The sequence below is a fragment of the Cygnus atratus genome, chromosome 6 (genome assembly GCF_013377495.2).
Source record: "Cygnus atratus isolate AKBS03 ecotype Queensland, Australia chromosome 6, CAtr_DNAZoo_HiC_assembly, whole genome shotgun sequence".
NCBI classification, from domain to species: domain Eukaryota; kingdom Metazoa; phylum Chordata; class Aves; order Anseriformes; family Anatidae; genus Cygnus; species Cygnus atratus.
The window spans coordinates 39,664,175-39,689,328 of record NC_066367.1 but is presented as its reverse complement, the minus strand read 5'-3'; the positions used below and the strand labels follow the sequence as shown (position 1 = coordinate 39,689,328).

At 47.0% G+C, this 25,154-nt stretch overlaps 1 protein-coding gene, 1 long non-coding RNA gene and 2 other non-coding genes across 8 annotated transcripts in view; 2 read left to right on the top strand and 2 right to left on the bottom strand.

Annotated features, from left to right (window-relative positions):
- GPD2 (glycerol-3-phosphate dehydrogenase 2) overlaps positions 1-8,086 on the bottom strand; it is a 59,458-nt gene extending 51,372 nt beyond the window's left edge. Inside the window, exon 1 of one of the 5 annotated variants that reach the window (XM_035566054.2) lies at positions 7,943-8,086. The gene's annotated coding sequence lies outside the window, so the exon portion shown is untranslated. Of the gene's footprint in view, positions 1-1,342; positions 1,608-7,942 lie in introns of those variants that run through there. The other 4 variants (XM_050711445.1, XM_050711446.1, XM_035566058.2 and 1 more) reach the window with 4 other exon arrangements.
- A 246-nt stretch (positions 8,087-8,332) lies between these two features.
- Positions 8,333-15,234, top strand: LOC118257730 (uncharacterized). The gene is made up of 4 exons (XR_004781689.2): positions 8,333-8,757; positions 11,331-11,440; positions 13,678-13,804; positions 15,074-15,234. It is a non-coding gene; the product is annotated as an uncharacterized LOC118257730 (long non-coding RNA).
- A 1,221-nt stretch (positions 15,235-16,455) lies between these two features.
- Positions 16,456-16,526, top strand: TRNAG-GCC (transfer RNA glycine (anticodon GCC)). The gene has a single exon. It is a non-coding gene; the product is annotated as a tRNA-Gly (tRNA).
- Positions 16,527-16,731: 205 nt separating this feature from the next.
- Positions 16,732-16,803, bottom strand: TRNAA-CGC (transfer RNA alanine (anticodon CGC)). Its single transcript has one exon. It is a non-coding gene; the product is annotated as a tRNA-Ala (tRNA).
- Positions 16,804-25,154: the final 8,351 nt, after the last annotated feature.

Here is a 25,154-nt window from a genome sequence, read left to right as displayed (position 1 = left end):
CGGCCCTCGGTCAGGCCGCAGGCAGCTCCGCAGAGGACGGAATCAAACGGCCACCTGCACCTTGCTCACCGTTGGTACGAACAGCTTCTTCAGGGACAGAAAGGGAAGCACAGCTTAATGTAAGCCACTCCAACACGAAGATGGACAGGCATCCAAACCTGCAGACAGCACCTCCACACCCAGAATGTCTCAGTTTCATCCCAGGAGCTCGTTAGCCCATGTCCGAGCAGACGTATCTGGGTTAGGCTGCTTCACCTCCAGGCAAGCAGAGCCCAGGACAAACGGCCACAGATAATTTTTTGTCTTTGCAGGGGTTTTGCTGTCGCCTGCCCCTCCTGTGAGCAGGGCCCTGCCGCTGCGTGCTGCGCCCCTCAGCACAAGCCCCTGACTCCATCTCGGAAGGAGCTGCGCCACGGGTGGCACGCAGCCAGCTCTGCTCCGGGCGGCTGGGGCTCTGCCGAGGCACCAACCCTGCCTCAACGCAGCCAGAGGGAAATTACAGGCTCCCTAAGCACCTACCCGGGAGTTCTTCAAGTTATGTCCCAGAATTGATGCTAAGGAGTACTGCGAGCACAAAACAGGATAAACCAGAGAGCAGAAGAGGAAATGGGAAAGAATGCAGCGCACATAGCTATGACAAGATTGTACACGAGTGCTAAGGACACAGACAAGAGTCTAAGCTTAAAAACTCACCTATTGCAGTGGGTAATAAAACTCACCTCTCTTCCAAGGTGGTATCAGTAACTTGGGATCAAAACTTCAAATTTTATAGCAATATAAGTAGTACAGCACAGCACAAGAAGCAGTGCAGTCAGAAATAAGTCACCCTTCTATAACACAGGTATTCTGAGTAATCGTTATACGGCTCAAACAGCATGCAGCGTTTTAATGCTGTAAGCAGCCTGACACTGTAATCACCAGGTCAGGCAAGACTTATCTTTTGTTTCGATACAGGTTTTGATAAACAGCACCTTTAGACCCATGCCCTCAGCTCGAGGGCTGGCTGAAGTCCTTGACAGGCTGCGGAACAGGCTCAGGCAGGAGCAAGGAGCCCTCTGCCGTCACAGGGACGGCCAGGGGCATGCCACGAGGAGTGGGTGCAGCACACGGCGTGATCTGTCCAGAAGCAAGCGACCCACGGGAACGCTGCTCAGGGAGCCAGCTGAGCACCGGCAGATGCACGGTGATATCAGCTCAGACTTGTAGCTACAGCAAGATTCCTGATGGCAGCCTGGTGCTACCTTCTGAAGTAGAAGGGAAGAGAAAGAGCTAGTCTACATCGAGTGGGAAACACACAGAAGGTTCATCAGGACAGATTCATACTTAGTTTGTATTGACTTACTGGAAACAATTTCGCAGTAAGAACTACTCCCTCCTGCACCGAGTTTCTCGACGAGTAGTTGAGGACACACTCACCACGATCGAGGTGCGTGGCTTCTCCCAACCTGCAGTCACTGCTGCCAGAAGCACCCGCCCCAGAGCTGCTGCCAGCAAGCCCCCAGCCTGAGCCCCCGCACCCACGGACCCCCGGGCTCCCACACCACAGCCCAGGGCTGCGCTCCCCCATTAACACACCCCCCAGAGCAGAGCTCTCCTGCTCTGCTTTCAGCCCCGCATTTGAAAAAGAAACAAAAACCATACAGAGTGCAACTTACATCCTGTTTTTTAAAAAATTATTTCAACACCCGTCTTCGGCAGAAGCTTCTGTACAGGGCGCCCCATATGACAAGTATCTGCCTCCCTGCAGTTCTCAGCAGGCTGACAGAAGTCCTAGGAGGAACTTGTCTTCATTTCCCGCAATGCCCAGCCCAGGCAGTTACCAGACAGCCTGCCTGTTGGCTGGGATCTTATTTTGGGTTGTGTAACGCTATGCAGCCTGCCAGCACGCACACGCACCTACCAGGTCTCCCACCCCTTCTCAAGGTAGCTGGTATTTCTGTGCTCAGGTACCTTCTAATTATCAAGGTGTTGGGCTAGACCTAAGGAGGGCACGGGGAAAGTTGGTGGAAGAATAAGAGGAATGGAGGAGGAGGGAGCGAAGGCAGCGAGGGAGGATTCAGACGCAGTGCCGCAAGTTGGAGATCAAAGAAAGACGACTACTTTAGCAAAAATGCAGAGACAGATGGATACAAACTGTAAAGCTTTGCAATAAGTGTGACGCCCTGTATGCTGCCATCAGACATGGTGTATGAGACGCAAAACCTGTTAAATTAAGAGAAGAAATCCAATCTGTTATGTTGTATATCTGAGTGCTTTATGAGGCCATTACCATGGAATCTGGATGCTTCACATTCCGTTTTAAATGAACACATCTAATAAAGTGAGTCACTCAATGGAAGACTCAAAAATAGAAAACTTATAATCATCACCACTACAGTTTGCATAACTTGCCATTTGCACAGTAGCATTGTCTCATGTTTTTCGTTTTTTCCAAAAGCTTCTCAGGTGGATTTCAGATGAGAGCCCCAGACCAACGAGAGCTCCAGGCTGAGCTGGGGATCTTGCACTGCCTCTGCTTCTCCAGACAGAGGAAGACGCTATCCTCAGCTCCCTCTAATGCTGCTTTTGATCCTCCTTGCAGGACTACTTAAAAGGTAGCCACTGTGATGGTGTGCAGAGCTGCAACAAGCCACTTAGGCCATAATTAGGACTCTTACTATGGGTAGTTTAAGAGTTTAAAGCAGTACTACTCAGAGTGTGATGCTGACAGTTTGCAGCATGCATCAGTGGAGGAATGGCCAAAGAACATGAAAAAGAGGATGTGACCATATCGTATTAACACTCCCATGATAAGATCATCTACCAGCTCTCATGTAGCTGCTCTTATTCGCTTTTTAAAAGACCACAGCAGTTAGTACGTTACACAGCAAGTCAGACCACGCTAACTGAAGCGAGCATCCTAGAAGCAAGTAATTAAAGCTTAAATCAACCAGCACTGAAGAAGCCTGCCCTGCAGCACTCCGAACAGCCAGCAGGCGTACCTCTCCCCAGGTTACCTGGGTCCCACCTCCTGGGCCGACCTCTGCTCTCTGTTACCTACCCAGCAATGACAAAGAGGAGAACAAAGCAGCACGCTCCGCAAGGCGACCAGAGCTTGTTATCTACCTCACTGGCTGCATGGGCTCTGACACACGTCCTCGTGACTTGTGCATCTAATTCCTGCAAGCCTCAGCTATAAACAAAGCCACACACCAAGATAAGCTTCCAGTGGATACATAATGCAGCTGTCACTGAGACATTACCAAAGATGAGTGCTCCAGATCTTCTCCTAAAGCCTCTCATGTAGACTCCAAGTTCCTAAACACAAGTTATGGCACTTTAATTAAAGTAATTACCCTCACCAACCAAGCACAGAAACGTAACCCATAATATACCAGGACAGCTCGCAGGGTTACCAGCCCCTTTAAGCCACAGACCACACCACAAATTTGTACGTTCCCACACCCAAAACTCAGAAGTCCAACCCCCCCCCCCAGGCCAACTTCCACTAATTAGTGGAAGCAATGCAGCAGGTCACCATACGGGGAAAGGCCTTCCCACGCGCAAGTACAGGCACCCAGCACGGCTACCATGCCCAAAAGTAGCTGCATGGCATGTCACGCATAAAAATAAAGGAAAAACAAGGCAAAAATAGTCATACTACCCTCATCCTTCTCTTGGTCCCCACTGCTTCAAGCTTCTTGATTTGCCTTTTGTACTTAGGTGACCAGGATCTTCCCACCAGGCATTAGATGACACCCCAACTGCTTTAAGCACTATCCCACAAGGAATAAACTTTGACTTCTCTCTCATGTATTTATATTTTTAGACCTAACCACTTTTTCTCCTGTGTCACCACCACCCAAAAAAAAAGAAAAAACCTCTTGCAGGTAACGAGGTATGGAGGGTATCTAATTGATAAATATTCCTTGGGATTTCAGATAGTGATAATCTTGCCAGAAAAGGCAGCACGTTTCTGACAAGGAGGTAATACATACTTGTGGATGACAATTCCAAGCACCGTACCTCACAATTAACAGGAATATTTAGAAACACTGAGGCCATCCGTATTTTGGGCTTCCTCATCACATAAACATCACAACATATTTTACAAGCTTTACCAGGAAAGTATTTAAATTCCCTCCAGTCCTACTGAAATGTTACTTCAAACCCCAGCCATGCGAGGAGTGAGAAGCCTTGTCTCCAGCCTGGTTACTGGCTAAATTTATGCAGAACGATTCTCATACATTTTTGTTTGCCAACGTAGTCTTCCAGCTTAAATAGTTCAAAATAGTCATTCTTGCTCCCCACACAAGTGAGGATTTATACCAGCCATAAGATCCACCACGCACAGACAATACTAACTTGCAAATACTGTAGGTTACAGACAGTTATTGGATGGACGTTCACCCTTCTTTTTGCATATTCTTCAATCACCTCATATTTGATAGAGGTTTGGTTAGACAGCCCACAAATTCAACTCGATCCTAATACCTGCCAATGCCCACAGTTTCTTCCCTCCCTCTCTCCCAAGTCAGACACTGGAGGAAGAAAGGTTTAATAAACAGTGGTTTGCTTATTACAAGATTGGGCACAGACCTGCATATACAAACAGGTACCTGCTCAAAAATAACTACAAATTAGGTAATTACTTAGGTGTGTCAAGGAAGTAGCCTAGTTTTGTACACCGGGTTGAAGACTGAGAAACCCAATAGCACATGCAAATCCAATCCAAGCAGGAGGGGCACGCATTCAGTATCGTTTTGAAGTCAGAACTAGCACTTGGTTTGAGAAACACTTTGCTAAGCAGAAGAGTCACAATCCAAGACTCAGTACCCAGCCAGCAGAGAAACAGCAACTCAGCATCCATCAGCATTTCAATTTATAACTCGGGGCTGGCTCGTCTGGCATTTGGAAACCCCCAAGACAGAGTTACAGTCACTTGGGAACCTAGCTCAAACACAGTTACTTAGGGATACAAAACGCTTCTCCTTCTGCACTGCCAAAACCAATAAAATAAATCAATGCTATGATCCTGTAAAAGAGTTTTGATTGCAAAGTGTTTGTTCATTATGTAACACAAAAATGTCTTCTAAAGTAGTGCTTTTTGGAAGCAAGAGTACCAGTACACCTACATTAGCAAGAGCTGAGGCACGGCTGCGGTGCAGCCCCACAGCAGAGGGCTGTTGCTGAGAACAGCCTCCACGACACACGCGGGTGTGCACACCGCCTGTCATCAAGTAGCTCCAGTCCAGGCCCACGAACACCCATGAAGCAGCTGAGGTACATGAGGTCTTCCTTATTTAACGGGAGATCTTCCCACTTTTGTCTGATCTGCTTAAGATTGTTTAGCAGCCTCTATTCTAACTTATTTCACGTTCGTCTCCACCTCCAGTCCCAATCATCCACCGACCGCTCGGTGCTCTCCAACTTCTGGGCGCACCCAGGGAAGGCAACAGGCCCGCGGGCAGGCCGGCCACCGGCACAGTTACCCATCTTCTGGGGGCAGAACCGCGCAGCCCTGCTCGCACGAATGAGCTCCCACCAGCTGGAGCGGCACACCCGCGGTGACGCAGCTAATCCCCAGCAAAACAGGCGCAAACTGCAGATGGAAAGCCGGGCAACATACAGTGGGACTCAACTAACGTACACTACACTGTCAGAGCCCTGTTTTAAATAAAGCACGGCATAGTCCCACGTACTTTAAAAAGGTAAAACAACTCTTCGAATCCTGTTTGCCAGCACGTAAACACACACCACAACAAGGCGCCTGACAGAAGCAAGCTGCTGCTTAACAGAGCTAGTTGCAAATGAGAGCCCTTGTTTCAAAACCAGAGATACTTACAAGTGAAAGGAGAAAGTGACAGTTGCAAACTCGACATTGTGGGAAAAAAAAGCACATTTATTTTAAATATTTGCTAAAGTTTGCAGGGAATTGTGAAGGCAAACTAGGGAGCAGAAGGGAACCTGTATGAGCTTTCATTTGGAAAATTGGTTTGCGTTGCAGGCCTTTGAACCTATCCAGCTTTCTAAACTTCTAATAGGGACAGACTACCAGGCAGCAATGGATCTCCAGAGAAATTACTACGTTATGTAGTAAGGGCCTAGCTCATGAAGCTCTTTTTGCTATACTTCTGTGTATGCGTACACACATCATTACACAAAACAATGTGGACATCCGTTCTTTTTTATGGTTACTATAGAGGAGCTTAAACTGGATTATACTTAACCAGCAACACTTAAAGATCTTGAAATATCAGACTGAGTCATTACTTGCTACTTATCAGTCACCACTCCCCATCACTAAGCATTTCTGAGGAACCGTACCTATAACCAAATGAGTAAAAGCAACGGCCTGATTAACTTGAGTTAAAAATATACCCTGCTCCTGACAGCTACCTCACCAAGCTCGTTCCTTATCCATGGTTAGAAGATTATCTTACGAAAGGACCTCAGAGTCTTCAGGCTAATGGCAGTGTAATTACACTTGAGCAAGCCTCGCACGCAGGGAGCTCCCTGGCTGGAAATACAGAATAGCAGTAACGGTTCACAGAGAGCTCAGTACAGAGGCAGACTACAAGTACAGAGAATGAAAATAAAACATACAGAGAAGCACAGCCACAACCTGAGAACTAGCAGATGATAGATGTAAGAGTCCACAGCAGTAACAGATTCACGCACAGACCGCTCCAAGTCTTCAAAGCGCAGCAGCCCCTGACTCTGCAGCTGCCCTGCCTTTTTTTATCTACCAGTTGGCTGCAACCGGCAAGCCTGGAGATGTACTCCTGCGGCCGCTCCTCCCATAAATTCAATACCTTTGCCCCTTGAGAGGGCTCAGCGCAGCTGCAGCTCTCTGAAGTGAGGGCCTCGTACAGCAGTGAGGAAACATTACTAAGTGCAGCTAGGAGCTGGGCACAGCACAACGAGCAGCTACTTCAGAGCAGAGAAAAGAGCTCCCACCTCGTAGCAGCAGGTGGGAAGGAGCTTGCTTTCAGAGCATCCTTCCTACCAGACTACAGTAAATAGCACGGTAAGTTCAGCAGGTACCAAGTCCAGACATTTTAAAGTCGGTCTCCACATGCACTCTTGTACCTTTTGCCCCGCAGTAATGGTCTTACAAAGATTTACTGAAGTGACTGATTAGAAGAGATAAGAAGTCAGAAGAAGTTCAAGAGTTACTTGTTACACTGGAGCACTTTCACGCAGAAAGGATCCCATGAAAGCGCGCAATGCAAGTGAAGTAATCCTGCTTTCCTCCTCCAAAGTTCGACGTTACTACAGCCACGCTTATTCTGTGCCCAGCATCCACACTCACAGCCCTTACGTGTTTGTTTTACAACAGGGGGCTGCTCTAGCGGGTCAACAACAGAAAGAAAGTCTAGTGAAGGGTTCTGCAGAAAGGCCCCACACCACCAGCTGTCCGACACGCTCCGCACCGCGGCGCGCAGGCAGCTGTGCAGCGGCACACACCCGGGCTGCGCCCGCACCGAGGAGCGGTGTCGGGGTGCTGAGCCCCTGCGCAGGGGCAGCAGCGCTGGGGGCTGCCGAGGGCTTCAGGCTGCCTTCCGAGAAGCGCCGCACGCTCTAAAAACGCGCTCATTCCTCCCAAATCTCCCTTGCACCCCAAGGCTCTGGGAAGCCGGGGAGAGGGCCGGGAGCCCTCGGCAGAAGCGGGCCTGGGCCAGGCCGCGCCGCACACCTGGAGGGCAGGGCCCCGGGGCAGCACAGCGCCGCAGGGATGCTCGCACCGCCACCGGCCCCGGGGCGGCCGCCCCGCGGAGCCCCCCGGCCGCGGGCAGCGCCGGGCCCCCAGAGCCGGGCCCCGCCGCCGCCCAGCCCCGCAGCGAAGCCGCCTCGCCGCCCGCCGCCCCCGTCCCGTCCGTGCCCGCAGCCCGCCCCGCTGGCCGGTTCCCGGTGCCCGCGCCGGGCAGGGCTGGTGCTGGCGCTAGGCCCCGGCCCTTACCGCTCGGCCGCCGCCGGCGCGGCTGCTCCCGGAGGCGGGCGCTGCGAGAGCGGCGCGGAGCGGCGGCCTCCCCGCCCCGGTCTATATTGGGCGCGCCCGGGGCCGGGCCGCGGCTGCCCGGATGGCGCCGCTCGGGGGCCGCCCGGCCCGGCCCGGCCCCTCCTGCCCGGCCCGGCCCGGCCCGGCCCCTCCTGCCCGGCCCGGCCCGGCCCGGCCCCTCCTGCCCTTCCCGGCCCGGCCCGGCCCGGCCCCGCCGAGGCCCGCAGCACGGCTGTGGCACCGCGGTGCGTGGGATGCCGGCGTGCCGGCCTGCGGGGCACTGCCCTTGAGCCGGGAGCGCTTCCCAGGAAGCCGGCTGCGCTTCTCGTGGGGCCCCAGGCGGGTTCCCAGCTGACAGAGCTGGTAACGGGGAGCGGTCTCCTGGCTGTGGTAGGGCCACCGCAGGCAGGATCCGGATGATTTACAGAGGAACTCGTAGAGTTCTTGCCCAGAAAAGCGCTACACCTCGGAGGGGTCACCTTTGTAAAATAGGTGGTGCATGACGGGCGTGCAGAGCCAGATCCACATTTCGTTACTTTCAGGTTTCTCCAGCAGCCCTCGTGTGCCATGAAGCTGGCGAAGAAGCTGCATCTGTGGCTGCCTCTCAGTGACCTGATACACCTACCCTCCTCCTTGAACTGCAGTTTCTTACGAAACCCTGCTGACGTACTGATTTTTACTGGACTTGGCAGAAGCACCATGTAGCAGTTAATCCGAGTCTTAGCAGATAAGAAGGCAGACTTGCCACCTTCGCGCGTGCTGCGTCTGGGGCACAGGTAACGAAGCCCACCCCAGGGACATGCGAGGGAACACCCCCACAGGTGCTGGGGCAGGGGGTCGCACTTCGGTTTTGCAGCGCAGGGCTTGCAGGCTTGTTTTTCCCTGTTGAGGTTTTCCTGAACTGAAAGCTTCCCAATTCTTTAGCTCTCCAAAACAGCAAATCTCCAATCTTGAACTTCCAACAATTAAATCAGGCACTTGCCCTGTGAGGCTTGAAAGTGAGTTGTGTGACATAGCAGTGGGTGACACCTGGAGACATTTTGTGTAGCTTTGTTCTGTTTTCTGCCTTCTATTTGGCAATAGCCAGTGTCAGGCCTTGGAAGAGCACCTGTCACAGGCTGTGGCTGGTAATGGCTCTCTGTTCCTCGTCCTGGTCCCCATGCGCCAGCCTCCTAGGGACACAGCCAGCAAACACGGCTGTGTGTTTTTGGGAGTCACCTGGAGACTCCTGGCTGTCGCTTCTTTTGCAGCGAGAAAGCCAGACACGCAATAGTAATACACCAGGATCTTCCTCCCCCTCCAAAACTCATTGCTGAACTTTCGGCTGTGCTTTCCCAGCAACTGTACGTTGTAGTGCCCTGCAGCTGTGGTTTCACAGGTGTTCAGAATCTCCTTTTCCACACTAGACCAAAGCACTAGCTGATCCTGTGGCTGTGTCCCCAAACGCCCCGCCGTGGGTCTGTCTTTGTCCAGGCACAGCCTGCCTCAGCTGCCCGACACAGCCGGTGCCACAGACGCAGGGTCCCTGCGTGCCCCGGGCACGGCGCTGCCCGTGTGTCCCTGCTTTCCAGGCATACGGGGATCAGCTGTCTCTAACCATGCTTCTTGGCTGCCTCCCAGAAACTGCTTTTATTGCCGTTCTTCCGTGCTCACTGCTTAGTCAACATGCTTTACAGGCAGCATGAGACGTGTTTTCTATCAGGCACAGAAAAACAACCTGCTGCCGCGCTGAGCGATGGGGCACAGCTCCCTCCCACACGGCGGCCTTGAGGCATGCTCCAGTCACCTGTTGGCCGGCTGAATGTCAGCGACAGGTCCCATCTGAGGAGGCCGTAGGAACCTAATCCCTCCCTCTTGGGTCAGATATAACTGCATGAGCTAAATTGGATGCTGCAATAATAAATGTATGGCTATCAATTCTCTAGGTGGCATTTAAAGTCAGTAAACAACTGCAAGGGTTGGCTTTCAGAAGTTTTGCAAAGTAAGTGATATTCAGGCTGGAAGTACTTTTTACACCAGACAAATTAGGAGACTTGGTAGTGCTTTTAAAAGGAAACAAGATCTCCAGTGACAGAGGGAATTAGTGCACTCTATAGATACTCAGGTTTAGAGTCCATTCCATGGGAATACCTCAGTTGAACAGAAGGAACTGAAAATGAAAGAAAAAGCCCCAGGAGATTATGGATTAATTCTTTTTGTTTTTGCTTTTCTTTTTTTTGTTGGTTTTTCTTTTTCTTCTTTTTCATTTTTTTCATTTTTTTTCTCTTTCTCTTTTTCTTTTTCTTTTTCCTTTCCTTTTCCATTTTCTTTTTCTCTTTTTCCTCTCCTCTCCTCTCCTCTCCTCTCCTCTCCTCTCCTCTCCTCTCCTTTCCTTTCCTTTCCTTTCCTTTCCTTTCCTTTCCTTTCCTTTCCTTTCCTTTCCTTTCCTTTCCTTTCCTTTCCTTTCCTTTCCTTTCCTTTCCTTTCCTTTCCTTTCCTTTCCTTTCCTTTCCTTTCCTTTCCAGTGTGAGAAAGGCATAAGAATAATTGGGCTAGGAAACAAGGATTTTCACTCCTAAATGTTGTCTACCTGGATGTAGCTGCCTTGTCAGCATCAATTTATGGTAAATTTCGATCAATTCAAAACAAGACAGTGTATGGGTGTAAAATGTGTCTACGTCCAGTTTCTAGGGAAGCACATCATGCATTCCAGAAATTCTGTGTTTCATGAACTCTTCCGAAGCAACAAAATCATGAAGGGGATAGAAAATCCTGTGCTGCTTGTCACATAAAAGGGAAATCCCAGAAGGAGTGAAAACTTTTATGAGGATCGCATCTCATTCCAGGATGGGTTCTTCAAACACTCCAGACCCAGCTACCAACAAATGAGAGAAGGACGGTTCTTTCCTCCCTTGATTAGGCTTTCCACCAACAGCTGTGATTTTGTCTTGGTTACTGGTTGGTAAAAACTGGTCTTCATAGGTTTGAGTAGTGCAAGATTTTTACAAGGCTAAGCAAAATCTGAAATGCCTTGATGTGTCACAGAATTCATCCCTCTTGAGTGCGTTTTTTATTTCATGTCTGGATCAAAACATTACCTCCCTAGTCTGCGTGCGTGTGGCTTGGTCCCTGGGACACCTGCCAAGACAAGAATTTTGGATGCCTGCAATCATGTGCCCAGCAGGTGTAAATTGTGTTCAGGGAGAGTTCACCTTTTGTCCTTAACCCCAGAGGCAGTTTCTCTTCATTAGCAAGGGAAGATAGAGAAAGAGATTATCATCATTTCCTGACTGCAAGCCAAAGTCATGTATCATAAGAAGAAAATCTGTTCATACATTCACAAATATGTTTTCTCGTACTCTGTCTTTAGGAAAATGTCTTTGTGAGGAGCGAGGGATAATAGTCGTAGAGAAGTCGAAAGAAGTGACAGAAACAGAAACAGAATCTCTCAGCTGCGATTTTTTTAAAGCAGGATGCATGGTAGGTCCCACCCCTGGAAAATAAAAGTACATAGTCACGGCTGTGATTGAACATTTTACAGTGTTCCCAGCTCTGGCTGCTGGTATCAGGTGTCATTCGGAAATACAACTGCATTGCTTCATACCACATACTCGGTTTACCAACTGCAGCAGGGCTGTATTGCTTGTGTTTGAATATTTCCCCCCTACACTCAGCAGATAAAAGGCCCACCGCGTTTCTGTGTGTGTGCCTGTGTTTGTGTGCATGTCTGAAAAGAGAAAGAGGCTCATTTTTCTATTAAAATGGAAGTAATGTGTTATCATCATAATTATGTCTTATTGTTTGCTGTTATATAAAGATAACAAATCAGGGCTGAGTCACAGAAGCAAATGCAAAAATTGCAGTTTTAGAAGAATAAGGTCACAGGTCACATTATTTGTTGCAGAACAAACACAATAATTAATCGGCCTCTCCCTGCAGTGGTAGAGCAGGCATCTTAACTACAGGAGAGCCAGGAAATGGTACGAAGCAATGTGCAGGAGTGCAGGCAGAGTACCAGTATTTTTCTGGGGCTCAAACCTGAGCTAGGTCCAATAGAGAATACTAATTTAATTGGGAGAGAGAGAGAAGAGATGGGCGATATCTTTAGAAAGCACGACTGTTTGGGCTACTTAAGTGTATATTTTCTGTTGTTTATAAAGATTTTTATTGTGGTGGGAAATGTGAAAAAAAGCCTTTAAAATTTATTTTCTCTTTACATATGCCAGAGGGAGGGATTGTATTCAGAATATGGAATAGAAAAAGCTTTTCGGAATTTGTGCTTTATTATTTTTTTCTCTGAGACAATGACAGACCAGCATCGCTGATGTGAATACAGCCATTTGCTTTTTTATCCAGACATTTTCCCTATTGAATTGTTTAGGAAAAAAACTTAGAAAACCTGTCCAAAGACTTATACAATCACTTTCAAAGCCTTAGCCTAATATTCCAGTAATTAATGAAGAAATACAGGATTGGACTCTCTTGTTCTTTTTCTAATGTCCATTTCTCTAGCATTGCTTGGCTGATAGCTTTTGTTTGTCAGCATTTGAATAATAACTGGGACAAATATTTTCAGGGTGCCCACAGATTTATAAGTGACCTATGCAGATCACTAGAAAACAAGCAAGCAAACAAACAAACAAAACCCACCAATAGTAGTGTTGGAAAAAGTTGTTTGAAATATCCACATATATCGTACCAATTTGGGTTCTGTGACCTCCTGGAATACAGAACAATTCAGCTGAAAACAAAGGGAGATGGGAAATTCTGGAAGTTTCCATTTCTCTTCCATCTGAAACACATAAACATTGCTAGATGTAAATGACTTCTGTTGGTGTGTGAAGGTTGTGGGTTTGATATCGTGTCTCAGGTGCTTTTTAGCACTGCTTTTGACCACACTCGCTATCCTCCAGCTTCCCCGGAATTTAATATCGTACCTTTTTATCTACAGAAATATTTTTCCTGCAGATTTTAATAATTAATTGGGACAAGCCTAGTGGGTCTTGAGATAAACGTAAAAGAGGCAGCAGATACGTGTGACCAAGTGACCTTTTGCTGTCCTACCAGTCCCTGTGCTCTTCCTGCGCTCAAAGGGACACTGTCAAAATTGCTAGTCCTTAGAGCTGTAACCTGCCCTGACAAGTTGTTCTACATTATAAGTCTTGCCTAAAAGATCACCACAATTCTTTTGTTTGTTTTGTTTGAACAATCTTTGCTGAAGGCTCCACAACACAGATTCATTTGTCTTTTTAGGTAAGTAGATATTTGTAAGTGCCCAGCTTACTCCCTGACCTGTTAAAATCAAGTTGATATGCACGTATTGTGCTCAGCGGAGGAGCTGCCAAGGGATGGTATAAATTTTCTGCACTTTGGAAAGAGAGACAAGAGGACACTCTGGAAGCATTTATTTAAGGATGCTTTTAGAAACCATTTTGAAAGGCCTGCAGTTATTTATCATTATTTTGGGGCAGTAATAAGTGTTGTCTGGATTTTCCTAGTACTATTAGGAATTAGGTACTGGTCAGTTAAGAAAGGGGTGACCAGGCCATTTCTTCTTACAAAGAGGTATTTTATGTTTCAGGCCAGTCTGAATTATTCCCTAAGAATTATTTCTGACAAGAACTCCATTTAATACAGCGAGACATGAAAAGGTGAATCAGAGCAAACAGTAGAGGTACATTTGTAACATCTCACTTTTTTTTGGTATACCAATACAGGGATTGATGCAACTGCAATTTAAATGTGGGTGGCTGTACATCCATAATTGCGTTGTGTGACATGGGAATGTATGGCCATACCAGATGGAGAAGAGGGGATGAACGCCATCCGCTTACCGTACCCCAGGTAATTTGCACCTACAGTATTAAGCTTGATTTGAGCTGTTTTACCACTGCCTCTCTGTCAATCCTTACCTTATTCCTAATGCAACTGTACCACCTGAACGTGAGATGTTGGAGGCTAGAAGTGCCCCTGAGCTACAGCGTCCTCGTTAGAGGTGCATGGCAGGGTCAGCAGCAGCGCCTGGAGCCCATCAGTTGTACCTCGCAGCAGCAGAGCCCCGTATGAAGATGCTGTGTCAAGAAGCAGCAAGATCAGAGCCCCTTTAAAGGAGACCTGGAATGGAAGGAAGTGTATTTGTCCCTTTTGGGGGGGATAAAAAGGCCTCAGAAAATACTTTTCTTTCTTCCTATAATAAGTTTTGCCTTCCTTGTTTCTGCTGAAGGTTTATAGCATCTCCTTAAGCACCTGAAAGATTTTGAACTAAAATGAAGGGAATGATGGCCTGAGTCTCTGAAAAGATAATCCTTCTCATCTGTTCATTGGGTATTGGTTAGAAACGTACAAAAGTATATTCAGAATAATCTCAACTGAAAGTAGCTCCCTTGATGCTCCCTTGATGTTGTACAAAGCTGGATTCTTGATGCCATTCAAGCCATCTACTGAACTTCTAAAATTATGTATGTTTTATGGATGAAAGCTACAGAACACGTGTTTTTATGAACTGTTTGTACTTAAATTTGTTGTAAGATAGTACTTTCACTTAATATTGCTGTAACGTTCTGGTAGCCTTACTCAAAACATACCCTTCTGCGCTGATTTTGCTGGGAGCGTTCTACAAGCCTTTGTGCTGATTAAGACAATAAACTCCGAAGGATTCCTTGTCTCATTGGAATAGGATGTAGATAATTAATCAGCTGAACCAATCTCATGAAATATTCACCACTTCTGTGACTCTGGACTGTCATTTTCTAATATTATAGGTCTTGATCCTCTCCATTCAGCAGTCTCCAACACAGTCATTTTTAAAGGGAAGTTAAGTGCGAGCCTGTGTCATGCTGCTTGAAAAAGGGTTTCTGGAGCATGTTCTGGAGCAACATTCAAGCTCCAGCGAGCCAAAATCCTCCTGATTTACTGAGCTCTCTTCAGCCAATGTCCACAGATGCAAAACATTGTCTAACAGACATAGGAAACAGTTCTCTAAGTTACTAACTATGAGAGCAAGAACTGCTTTCATTTTTACTCTGGGAATGGCATGTTGTTGATAATTGTGCAATGTTTGTTACTGTGGTGAGTGTCTGTAAGATGATCCTCTAACAAGCAGTGATTCCACAGAAACACAGCCTCTTCTGTGTACCGCCTTGCTGGGCCAAGGAGAAGCAGCCCGAGGACTCTTCTGCCTTATGGAGCTCTGCTGGTTTCCACGTGGCTTTGGACAGAAGTTGCCAGATCCGTCCCCCTGCCTGACCACCCCCTGGCGTCCAGGATCTCGGCTCAGCAGAAGTGGAAGGAGGTAAGAGGATAGAAGTAGGGCGGAAACCATTTCATCAGCTATTGCTATTGACCTCGGCATGGCTGTCAGATATATTGAAATAGTAAATTAGAGTCTTCTCAGTACGAGTATGTTTCACATCTGCCTAACTCTTTTGGGTTTTTCTGGTTCTGGGAAAACAGTTTTTCAGGGCTGACTGGTGAAATTGTAAGCAATAGCCTAAATAATAATTATTACTTGAAGAATTTACTGTGTTGCTTTCTGACAAAGGAAAATAAGAAGTTGAAGCTTAGAGGAAACGGGAGCTGTGATGGCCTTGTTACTGGCCTGCATTGGTCCGCTGGGTTGAGGGTGACTGTGAAATAGCGGCCCCTGGTATCTGACAGGGTGACAGACAAACTGGTCTCACTTTTGTTTCCAGACTCACTGAGAATACAAGTTTTGTTCAGGTTCTGCTTTATTCATGCAGAAAAAAGTCCATCCTCTCCATGAAGTGAGCATGCAATTGGAACAGTTAGGTAGGTAATAACTCCACGATTGATAAACACTGCTCTGCATAGGGAAGCCCACGTTCTGGTATTGATATATGTTCACACAGGAAATCAGAATGTTATCTGCAGTGTCAAATTGCTATTAATCCAAGAAGAAAAAACCTGCTTGCAACCTTTCATGAGATGATCGGTGGTAGGTGTTCATCGTCTCGGGAGCATGTGTTTTAGCACAGCTGTTCTTCTCATGCACACACCTTAATGTTCGCCCGGTGCAAAATGTTTAACGTTGCTTTTGCTTGAATTCTTTGTCTGGTGTGTGGCTGTTCTGGGGAGCTTGTCCAAGGCAAACTAAATGCCAAGACCGCACACAGTTCATGGAACATGTCATCATTACACCACGGTGCAAACCGTCTTGTATTGTGACTGGTGGCCTCCTCTGGCAACGTAAGGAACGTAGAGGAACAAACGTAAACCTCTTGCTGCTTCTTCTGAAAGCTTTTAAATGTAAAGCGTGCTGGGTTTATCATGCGGATCTATAGTTTTTTTAATCTGTTAGAGGAAAGACGCATACAAGCGTGGCTAACGTTCTAGGAGTGTTTTATCGCGGGGATGACGGCTGGAACTGCTGCTGATCGTGGGCGGGAAGTTACGAGGGAAAGCGGCCGAAAGCGGGGCAGGGCCGTACCCGCGGCGCGCAGTGCGGTAGGGGGGAGCCGGGGCGCGGCTGGCGGCGCGCATTGGTGGTTCAGTGGTAGAATTCTCGCCTGCCACGCGGGAGGCCCGGGTTCGATTCCCGGCCAATGCAGCGGGCCCTGGATTTATTCATTTCTTTTTCCATTCCGTTTCGCCGCAGAGCGCTCGCTTTTGAGCAGCAGAGGAACCGCGGCCTCGCGCTGCTCCCCGCGCCGCCCCGAGGCGTTGCCGGGAGGCAAAAAGCGGCCGCCACCGGCCCCGGGCCGCGCCGGGCCCTCCCGCGGGGGGGGGGGCGAGTCCCGCGCAAAAGAAGCCGCTGGAGATGCCGGGGATTGAACCCGGGACCTCACACATGCGAAGCGCGCGCTCTACCACTGAGCTACATCCCCGGCTGCTCGGCCCCTGCGCGCCGCGCTATGAGAGGGGCGGGCCCCGCCGCACGCCGAGGGGCCTGGGCCGCGGGCCCGCTGCGCGCCCCGAGGCCCCGCCAACCCCGGGCCCGGTGCCGGAGCCCCAGGCCGCGGCTCGGGAGCCCCGGCCCGGCCCTGACGGGGCCCGAGCGCCCCCGCTGGCAGCCTCGCCAAACCCGCGAGGGCCCCGTCGGCCGAGGCCCGGTAGCCGGGGGGGGGACCGCTAAGAATAGGCGGGGATCCCGTGTGTTAACGCACACATCCGTGTCAGCATCGTCTTCCGTTACCTCAGATTTTCCTAACAAATCTGCGGCTTCTAAGTCGTCAACTTGAGTGACTAGGTACCTCCTAACATAAAATGCACCTCTCCTGGGCTTGTTCCAACCTAAATGCGGACTTGGTGAAAACAGAGCCCTGCTACTAAAAGAAAATAAAAAAAAACACCCGGGCTCTTCTGGTTGTGCATTCCCAGCAAAACCTGCAACTTCCATTAGCTTCAGTGGGAACTGTCTGGTCCCACACGCCTTTCAGATTTATTTTCAGAACCTGAGCACTGTCTGTCTCCGTAACAAGCACTGTTCTGCCCTCAATATGCATGCACACTGTGGCACGTAATACTTGAGTGTGTTTAATTTATAGCACTACGACAAGCTGCCACAGGCAGCCGTGGATGTTTCAGCACTGCCCGCTGAACACTGCTCCTCCAGTGCTGCAGATTTTGAAATTCGTAACATCAACACCTCACATTTTCACTTGTCTTTTAACACAAAGCACAGAGTAACAGTGGCTCATAACAGGACTGAGTTAAAGGTTCAGAGCAGGTTGACACCAATCCCTGAAATAAAAGCACAAAGCCATTAAAAACTTTTTTTTTCCTCCTTTAATTTAGCCTTCTGTAGATCTTAGAATAGCAGAAAATGAATATGGTATGAATGCAGGTATTACTGTGTTTTTATGGATGTGCAGCTCTGATGGACAAGCAATCCACCTGTGAAACTTCCTCTTCGGGAGGCAGGTCACAGCAGAGCACATTCAAGTTGCTGAGAAGAGCAGGTACAGATCCAAAGCCTATTAGCAAGTATTTAATTAATATTCCTGTGTTGCCCGTGCAAGAGTTTATGTGCAGCTTGTGTTATAGTGAAACAAAGTCTCTATCGCTGCTAGATCTAAATATCCTCTAGACCACCACCTAACAAATACAGAATAAATTGAGTTATTCAGGCAAGACTCAACACGTGGATCCTACAGGAGGAAATAATTTGCCTTACACTGAACTATACAGTAAATCAAAATGACCCATTTATAGCTATAAATCTCCTCAGTGGTAAACTCAAGCCTACCAACACTGCATGTTCTTAAAACTTCAGAAAGCAGAAGTCGAGAGCTGTTGCTGCCATAGGAGCAATAAAGTTCCCAGTGATACTGCACACGCATTTCATGATCCTGACTGTCCGCACAGCCCTGGTCTTGTCCAGATGTCTGGAGGCAGCCTCTGGTTCCAGGAAACACTTTGTCATCTTGCACGGAGTAGTTTTTAATTCTGCTGTATGCCTCGGCACAAACTCAACATTCAGCTTTCTCAACAGCTCTCTCACAGGACTACATTCACCTCTTTGTGTTTGGGTTTCTATGCTGACATCAGGGAAAAACAATGTCACTCTGTTATCTGGCCGTCCCTCCTCTTGCGTTTCTTAGTGGGATTAACTCATTCCTGGTACCTCACCAACAGTACTCGCATTTAATGGAGGCCTTCGTTGTCCCTCAGGATATGGTTTTCATTGAATCTGATCAAGCTTTTGCATTTTTCATCAATTCTCATTAAACACACGTTTAAGTTCACTCTGTATTTTCCACATGAATTTTTCTCCAAGCTGATGGATTCCGTTGATCCACCCTGAAAAGAGCTCAGTTTCAAAGTTACCCAACGTACAGACTTCATAAGAATGATTCCAACAAAACTGTGAGGGGAGAGACTTTTTTTTTCTGATAGGGTTTCCTATGATTGCACTCGTTCCCGGAATTAAATGTTTGCAGTCAAAATTCCTTCTTAAAATAAACACACTAATTCAATAAAATACAGAACTAAAACACAGCACCATAGAACAAATATGCAAAGATAGTTCATTTCATTGATCCCGTTCAACCATCCACGTTCATGGCTTTACACAGTCTGGCCTGAACAAGATCTCTAGTCTCGGCGTGGGCCATCTGTCTTAATTTTTTGGTGCTGAAGGGCTGCGTACTGTCTCTTAGAAGTCTTGACCTATTGCCAGAGCCTGTTTTAATAGCACCAGACATTTATAAATATGCAGCTAAAGTTATTTTTCTTCTATCATATGGTCGTATTGTCCATGCATTTGTGAGTACCTAGGTGAGTCAGTGCAGACTATTCACAGATCTCTGGCATTATTTATACCTTATTTAGCATTCCTGTCCTCCTTCAAAAAACGCTCCTGTCAGAGATCAGAAAAAACATAACCAAAGCGACAAATTACAGAGCTTATGAACAACACACTGACTACTTACTTGTGAAACTTACCAAACCGTTTTAAAATAATAGATGTGTTAGGAAAAAAAAAAGAAAAAAAAAAAAAAACAGGACAGAGTTGTGATTTGCAAAATTAAACAACTCAAAAATTTGCCAACTTTTACACTTAGCAAATAGTTTTTCCCTAGTCCCATTAATCAGGGAACACAGTGCTCAGAATAACAATGAGGAAGTTCTGCACATGCGCTACTCTGGGTTGGAATGAAGTTACAGTCTTAAGTCCTCCGAATGCAAATCACTTTTTCTCCTGTATTTTCACATCTTTGCTTTTTATTGAGTTAACTCCCTTATTTGATGTGGTGGATTGCCAGAACTGGAGGAGTAAAGCAGGGAAGTATTTCATTAGTTCCCAGACATACAATGCGTACTACAGAATCTAAATATTTAGCTGTTTTTTTGTTATTCCCATTCAGTAGTAAGAATTATGAAAGTTAGAGTCAAAAAGGAGATAAAAAGGCAGAAAACAGGATTAAAGCACTGAACTGGGAGATTCATTAGGGTTGCAGACGGATAAGTAAATTATAGCCCTGAAGAAATTATTTGACTGGCAAATTAATTACACAATGTTACAATGGTTTTCTCAGCCAAATTTAGCCCTCAGGAAGCAGGTGGAAGTCTGGATGACTTAATAAAAGGAACCTCAACTGTTCTTCAGCGTAATAAGAGATGAAAATTAACATTCCAGGATTTGATGCAAATAGGAATGTTGTTGTAAAACTCGGGAAGACGGAGCATAGCACAATTATACAGGTTTACACAGACTATAAAGCTGAAGCATCCAGACAGTTAAATGCTACTGCTTTCTGTACAGGCTTTAATTTACAGTCCTATCTGTGAAGCCAAGACAGAAGCTGATTTGGAAATCAGCATGGCATTCTCACAAGGACAGACAGGAAACTTCATATTTGTTCAGAGAATGGCCGGTTACAATACTCTGTAAGATATTTTACCCCAACCCTGCAAAAGTACACTATTATTGTTATTTGTTAAAGCATTTCCTTAAACACTGTGAACCTTAGTCCATGGCTGCAGTTCTCACTCAGTCCCCAGCATGCAGAAACACAATACGTAAGAAAAAAATATATATTTATTTCTACTTGCTTGCTAAGTATCGCATTTTTAAGGAAGAGACATTCAGAGCTCTCTCAGAACAAATCCTCTTTGTTGTTCCTGGAAAAGTTTTGGAAATACATATGTATCTCTATTGAAACACATCACCTTCTGGTGCAAAGTATCATATGACATGCTCATAAACCCAATCTGAACCACAATACCATTACAAATATTAGCTAAGATCCTTTATGGTTGTCTGAAATTACACAACAAGAAGGCAAGGCTCAAGCTCATCATTTTAAATCAAACATAACTCTTACTTCAAATTACTACAGAGCATTTCAGTTTCCAGTGCTCCGTTTTCTTCTGCAAGAAGAGTCTGTTGCTTCTCTGTTAATCCTGTTCTTCAGGTTACGTCTGGAATATAAAACATACATGCTTTTTCAGAAAAGAAAAAAAAAAAAGGAAGAGGTAAATACTTTGGAAATAAATAAGTTACAGTACAGGATGAGGTGTGTAGCTTATAAAACTGCATACAACCATACTGACCTGGGGATGCAGCCTCATATTAATAAGTGCCTTTTTTGCACTTAATAACAATCGTTCATCATTGCTGATTACCACAGCCAACAATGTATTCTATGTATAATGCTGACTCTGAATATCACTAAAAGGTTTGATTTCTGCGTGGACAAAAGAAGTTAAACTGATTAATTCTGTCCGACATCCATATTGTCTATTCTCTCCTGCTAGCTGGAGGCAAGTTGCTTCAAGCACAGTTGAAGAATCCAGACCATTGCTTGTCCTTGGTAATTCAGACACCTTCCCTGGCAAGCATCTTCCTTTGTGCCCTCAGCCGTTAAGTGACCGCAGTTTGCTTTCTGCCCTGAATGTACGCTGGGCATGGAGCTCAGCAGCACAGAGGTGGGTTGCAGGCTGGTTTGGTGGCACTCGCAGCAAGAGAGGGGTGGCCCCACCTGGGGGGAAGCGTTATTCCCTTTGCCTGCTCTGCAAATCAGGGGCCGAGTGTACTCAGCATTTTCTCCCCACAGAAATCATAAATCTTCTCACATAAAACCATCTTCTTCCACTCTCTTGATCCATGTGGGGAAATGGACTTCTTTAGCCAGGCTCACCGAGAAGGGAAAAACACAACAGAAAAAGGGCTTCTGCTAGTAGCTCTTGCAAAAAATACAGTTGGATTTTATTTCTGTTTTTAGGCTACTCTTGAGCTGGAAACTTTACATTTATCTTATTTCAGTAATGTTTAAGTATATAAAAAAGATCAGAATAACTGCTTTATTCCTGTGCACTAGTGCAAATAGATTGACACCAGTACTATCTTAGAGCAGCAGCTACAACTCATCTATCACATCCTGCCACGCTTCTGCTGCCAGGCAGCCGTAGTACAGCAAATGAACCTAAAAATAGCTGGAAAAGCATCATACAGCAAAGGACAACATGATTTTTTTGTTAACAAAAAACTGAGCAAAGTGAAAGCCTCGTTGGCAATGGATGCCAGGAGCGTGAGTAACTGAGAAACCCCTAGGACAGGAGTTTATTGCTATTACTGAAGTGAACAAATTCCTATAAGGGATATCAAACACTGAGGCTCACGTTAATCTCGTGGAAGACAAACCAGTATCTGTTGCAGTAACTCCTTCAGTGGGCCGTGAAGTTAAACCTTCCATCGGGTACGATGCTAAGTTTAGTCAGAACCAGGAAGGAGCAACAGAAACCATGTTAATTCAGACCTCGAATTCAGTGAATAAGGAATGGTTTTCATTTCAGAGCTTATCTTAGATAAAGTAGTAATAACGTGCAGTATTTGAAAAGAGCAAGATCCTGACCCGTACTGTCTCACCCTACATCCTTGGAATGCAGGCTTCGGCTAAATAAAGGGATTTAGAAAGGACTGAGGCGCATAGAGGATATCTGCAAGGATTGGAGCTTTGGCACTGCCGGCTGTTTTAACCTGAGGGTTTTGGTTACCAGAACAAATCCCCAGGTGAGGCTGCTCTGCTTCCTCTGCACTGCACAGGGAACCGTGGCTGTTGCAGAGAGCCCACAGACGCCTGCCCTGCTGCACGCGTGCGGGGCTGTGCTTGGGGCCGGCTGTAACGCTGCTCCCCCCCAGCCGCTGTGCAGCTGCGCTGGGGTAGAGCCGTGTCCAGGGAGCTCTCTAAAAATGTTGGTCATAATGTTTAGTACTCTGCCTATTCATTGAGAATAGATAATTGTATTTTACTCATTAATCAGAGACTCTCATGGCAATTTTCCCCCTTCATTTTACCTTCCCAGACTTACCTGATTTAGATGCCACTTGGAATTAAGCGTGCTATTAATAACAACACTTGACTCACGCCTTGAACTGAAGGTATTTTCCAGTTCTCCTCTGATTCCTTCATTGAAGTAAGCTCTGGTAGCTGATGGGGGTATTGATAATGAGAGAGGGTGGACCTGCACATTCCACCTTGCTAAATATTGACAAGGTTTTTAAAAACTGTTCTCCTTCACATTCACACAGTAATTCCCTCCTGCCTTTTTCCTTTCCACTATTCTGCATCCCTGCATACTTTCCTCCCAAAAATCCGCTCTTCTTCTCTCTGGCTGCGGTGGCATTGACCATCCCAAGAAGGATGTTGTGTGACAGGGTCAAGGGTTTTGTCTTGTTTGCGTTTTTTGATATACCAGCATATGCAGTTAATTCCTGCTCTGTTTTCCCCTGAATAAATTCCGCAAACTCGCCTTCCAGATGTTAACCTGTATATTTGACAGTGTAACAGAAATGCAGATTTACTGCTTTAGCAGATACTTTATGGTTCAGATTTATCAAAGGGGTTTTCACTGGTCTACACATTTTCTCAAATGCTAGTTGTGTTTGCTGGGAGCTTGCAGTGTCAAAGCATCTTGATAGAAGGCTGAACAATAGTTAGACACACAAGACAATTACAGCCTGTGTTAAACAGGATCTTCTTACAACACAGAGAATAAATTCTTAGAAAGCCACTATATGATGTTATTAAGTAAATGAGGAGGACTAGAACTATTTCTTCAAAAGCCTTAATAGAGCAATTTTAGGTTCCTGTGGAAGAGCAGGGCTGATACTCGTCCCTTTATGTTGAAGTCATCAACTCCAAAGAAATGTCTGAGCCTTACGGCCCGAAGACTTGGGAACAAATATTGTCCCCTGCCTTGCTCTGCTACTGATCCAGGCTAATTCGACTTAGAGCAGTGCAGATTTTTCACCAGTGAGAGTGCAGATTCTGCCCCGCATGCGTCACACGGTCAGAGAAGGGTGCCAAAGCGTGATTAAATCCTGCTTTATCCAGGGCCTCCCTCTGCAAGAGTGGATTTGTTCCCTTCCGTGTATCTTTTCCTACCACAGTGTAGCCTTACTCAGGTAATAGCTTGAGCAACCATGGCAGTGGGGGATATTGTCACGAAGGCTTCGCTCCCACAAAATGTCGTGCACAGCTCGCCCGCCCCGACTTTGCCAGGCTCTGAGCAGCAGCGCTCTCAGGGGCTCTGCGGGGCGTTGGATTGCTGTGAGCCAGAAAGCAATATGTTTACATCTCGTGTCAATATGTCGATAGGGCGAGTTCTGCAGATTTTCCTGCTGAAAAGTAAGGGCTAATTTAATAGGAATTTGACTAATATAAGAATTGACCTGTTTTTCCAATGGTTTCTTGTACCGGAATGTTGCGATCTGGAAGCTATTATATTTCTTCCTGCTTATCGCATCGATATGGGCTAATTTTGTTGGCTTTTGTATTGAACATCTGGTAAATATTCAATCCAGGTTTTTTATAACACCTTTTATTATTAAAGCTCTGCCATCCACAAAATAATACATTTTTATTCACTAGGAATATTAATGGGATTCAATTTTTACTTCAGTTTTAAATTTTATTTTTTTTTGAAGAACTGGATCCCATTTAGTTAAAGCTGAAAAAACAAACAGCTTTTCCTCCGTTCTGTGTGCAGGTTGAACTACAGTTCAAATATTTTTATTTAATATCATTCTTTCTCAAATCAGTGCTTATTGCTTACTGTGTTTCACATGTTGCAAAGGAGCTTACACTATTCCTTGCGTGTCATTACATGCCCATTTCTCCATCGTTATTTCGCCGACTGAGCGAGGCAGGCATACGCTTTGTGTGCCGCTGGATCTGTGAAGTGCTCCGCTTGCGCTAAACACAAGGAGCGCCTCGCGGCACACAGAGGCATGCTGCTGGCATGGCGAGAGGGCTGGAGCTCCGACGGTCAGCCGGTGACAGACAGACCGACCACCCAGCTCCTCGCTGCGGTGCCTCCGCGGTACCAGAGGGCCCACCGGGACCGGCCGTGGAAGCCGAGGCTGCCGGGATGCTCGGGCCGGTGCACGAAAGCCCCACGCGCAGAAGCCCCTCGCTGCACGCTGCCGCCAGCACATGGGAGTCCACGTGCACGGCCGCAGACGCTGGCGCTGCAGATGCTGTCGTGCGGGTCCTTTGCCATAGGCGTTGCTGGCTGCGTAACGCGTGCCCAGCTCTTGCCGGCATGTGCTCCCCACAAAAATGTTCCTCTTTGTTTTCTGCTGGGTCTCGCAAGGCGCCTGACACCGCTTCGGGCACGTGAGCGGCCGCCCCCAGGAACCACGCCAAGACGGGCAGACTACCAGGAGCGCTGCTCTGGGTGAGCCGGCCAGAGCCCCAGGGAGGCCGAAACGGGAAAAGTGTTATCCGGG